Source organism: Galeopterus variegatus, unplaced genomic scaffold (assembly GCF_000696425.1).
Source record: "Galeopterus variegatus unplaced genomic scaffold, G_variegatus-3.0.2 Scaffold3335, whole genome shotgun sequence".
NCBI classification, from domain to species: Eukaryota; Metazoa; Chordata; class Mammalia; order Dermoptera; family Cynocephalidae; genus Galeopterus; species Galeopterus variegatus.
Genome location: NW_007729446.1, coordinates 94825 through 98555, shown reverse-complemented (window position 1 = coordinate 98555; position 3731 = coordinate 94825).

Genomic DNA, 3731 nt, shown 5'->3' with positions numbered 1-3731 from the left:
CGGTCCCCTCCTCTCCGGCCGTCTCCCCCTCTCTGCCACTCTCACCTCTCTCTGCCTCACCCCCTTTCCCCCCACTTTCTCCCTTGTCTCCCCCTCCTCTTCCTCCCTCGCGCCTTCTCTCTCCCACCCACCCCCTTTGCCGACCGCGCAGCCCAGTTCCCGCCCGTGCAATGGGTTTTTGTTTGGTGGCTTTTTTGGCCGGGGCGCCATTCCCGCAGGGCGCAGGCGAGCGTGCCCCCTGGAGTTGTGCCACGCAGCGGCCCGGCTTCCAGTCCTTAAGGGTGGATTTTGACCTCTGCCAACCTCCACCTGTCCACCTGCAGCGCTGGGGCCACCTCCCGGCTGGCTGCGCCCCACCCTGCCTGCTGTTTCGTGGCACGTTCTGGATGTTTCCCGAGGGTTTTGTGCGGTGCCGCCGCCGCCGCCGCTGCGCTCTTTGTTTTAATTGTCCAGAGTACTGGCACCCGGAGCGGGTTTGTGTTTGATTTGCATCCCTGTGCTCTGGCTTCCACTCTGGGCCGAAAAGAAAATGAATTAATTAGGTCAATACGATCGCACTCAAGCCCCAAATAAAAGGGGTCAGGCCCTTGAAGTGCGCAGCTTTTTTAAAAATCAGGACACATCCTCTGCCTTGGGGACGCAGGTCGGGACTGGCTGCTCGCCGACCCCGGTTCTGCGGCCAGGCGGAGAGGGCTGCCGTGCGGCGGGGCCACCAGCTCGCCGCCCGCCCTGGGACTCAGGCAAGCGCGTGGCGGGGTCTGGCGGCTCGGACGACGCTTGGCCCGGCGGCTCCTGCCCTCAAACAGTTAAGTCACCTTCGAAAGTTCGCAAAAGCTTCCCTTTGGCACTGGTGGATTTGTGAGGATTGGAACTAATAATAGACTGGGAGTCTGAGAGGACACAGCCCTTTCCCTGTGGAGGTGCCACCACTGTAGGTCGAGTCACCACCGGCGTCAGGGAGAGACTGATGTGAAGATGGGGTGCACAGGGCTGTTGAGACCCGCGTAGAAATGACCTGAGCCTGGACATGCCCTCAGCCCTCTCACGACAGGATGAGCACACTGGGGATGCCAGCTCCTCAGCAGACTCACCCCTTGCTTATTTTAGGTCTCCTAAGAGCTGTGGCCCTGTGTGAGGCCACTGGCCCCCAGTCACACGTTCCGAGGTAATACCTTGTACCGGTGGTTCTCAAACCTCAGCCACATTGAATCACCCGGTGGGATTAAAACACAGATTGCTGGACTCCACCCCTAGAATGTCTGATTCAGGAGGTCCTGGGTGGGGCGGAGAATCTGCCTTTCTAACAAACTCCCGGGTGATACTGAGGCTGCCGGTCAGGAGACCCCCTTCCAGAACCACTGGCTTATAGGAAAAGGTCACTCCTGCTCCTCTCTCAGCCAGCTGCCACCACATTAAAGCATTTGGGGTGTTTGAGAGATTTTGCTCCTATATCCTGTCCCACTTCCACAGAAACAAAGCACTCAAAATTCTCCTGTGTTGTGGAAAACGATTTATTCTATCACGTGTCCAGAGAAACAGAAGATTTGGTGGCCTTGTCCCAGATCCTGTCTATATTTTTTTTCCATCAGGTGAAAATACAGACTGCACTTTTAATGTGTGTGGAAGTAAAATTGCTGGGCAGTTCAGGAGAAGGGGCTTCCACAGGCATCACCCTATTTCTAGGGTGTCCACCTGTCTTCCTGGGCCTTCCTCTGGAGTTTCTCTCCTTCCTCATTGCACACAGACTCTGTTAATCTGCAGGGAACTGAATGGTTCCCTCAGGTTGTTTGTAATCAGGATTCATGGAATCAGAGTTTTCAAAGCTTTGTGAGCTTTAAAGGTTTGAATTTACCTAAGTGTAGTCCATGCAGAGTTGCCTCATAGGGGGCTGGGCTATTTTTAACCTGGTATATCCAATCGCTCAGTTATTCATCTTCTACTGCCTCCTGCTGTGTATTGGACACCACCTGAGGCCCCAGGAATCCAGAGAGACCATCTATTTTTGCGAAAAGCAGCAGGCAGGGAGAAACACGGTTTAGTCCTGTAAAAAGCACATTGGGGTTGCTCTGTCGCCCAGGGCAGGGAGTGGTGGGATTGACTGATTAATCCTGTATTGGACAGGAGCAGAGAGAAGGTCAGGCTTTCTTTTCACAGTGGAGTGTGACATTCTGATCCAGAGGACAGAATCCGTTATTACCATTGCCTCCTCTCTAGTGGTTTGTGTCAGTCATTGGAAGGGTGGGGTCTGATTTCAAGAGAAGACCCTTTATTTAAAAGTAAATATATTTTTCCCATTGTCCTGTCTTAGAACTTGAAGTTCCACCATCACATTTCATCAGTTTGAGTTAAGTTTGAATACTCCACTAAAATTCAAAAGTCCCCAGGGAGACTGTATTAATTTGGTGGCCTCCCTCATTACTGCCTTAGCGCAAGCTAGTTTATAATGTCCCCTCTAAGGAGACAGTGAGAGAAGAATACCTGTACGCCTCAATCCAGGAAAGGACGAAGGCATCAGACTCTTGAGAGAGGTTAGTGAACTGAGCTGATCAAAGTCTGGTAAGAGGAGCAGCCAGAGGCCACAGTGGGAAGGGACTGGAGAGAAAAGTACCACCACCATAGGTGGAGCCACCTGGTCACTGCATGGCATCCTAGGTCGTTTTTTCTCAGATTCTGAAATGGCTTAAGATCAGTACCATCTCAGGAATCAATGCAGTTAGCCAACTATTCACTTGCCAAGTAAAACAAACAAAAAAGTATATACAGTATCTTCCATCAACACCATTTTATTTAAAAGACAAGGCATTTTTTTTACCATTATAAAATTAGAAAGGACCTAACATCATAATAAAAGACAGTCCTGTAAACTGAATATAATTTGCTTGTGAAGAACCAACTCATCTTTATGTGTCTCATTTTGCTGGGGATCAATAGAACTTTACCTTTGAACTGGCACTGTCCATGCGCACACTTGGAAGCCACATTTCTAGGAACTAAGGAGTCTAGGGTAAAGAGATCTGCCCTTGCAGAGACAAATGACCTCTGGGTTACAGGCAATGGGTGGGGAAGGCTACATGGGACTAAAGAGTGTTCCTTCTACCCGTTTCCCTCCTGCATAACTTGCTGGGGCCCAGGAACATGCCACCAGCTCTAGGGAGCCTTCCCTCATGACCTCAGGTCAAAACGGAATCGGTCAGTTAGTTTTCTCTGCCCTCACCGAGCATTGCCTGTAACCCTAAGTGGCCACTGGCAAATTCTGCCTTATATTGTGGGTAGTTGATTGGTCAGCCTGTTCCCTTCAAGTAAACTATAAGCTCCTTGAAAGCACAGGTTGTTTCTGAACTGTCTCTCTATACCCACCCCATGCCTTGTACATAAAAAGTTCTTAGACATAATCCTTGAATAAAATCGAATCAGACATCGTCCTTTCTCGTTTTTTCCTTCCCCATCCACCCTTCCCTGTCTTCCTCCCTCCCTCCCCTCCTTCTTTTCTTTCTGTATTCATTGCTGTCTCCCCAGTTTCTTCCTATTAGAACATAGCTATTTCCCCACTCAGAGTTCTCTGGAATCCTGCAGTCTTCTCCCCCCTTCAAAGTCCCCCCTTCCTTCCTATAATATCAGTTGTTCAGAATGAAGATGAATGAACGAACATGTGCCTTTTACATCAAAATAGAAGAGAGGAAAACAAAAATAGAAGAGCAGAAAGCAAAAATAGAAGAAAAGATTGCTGTCAG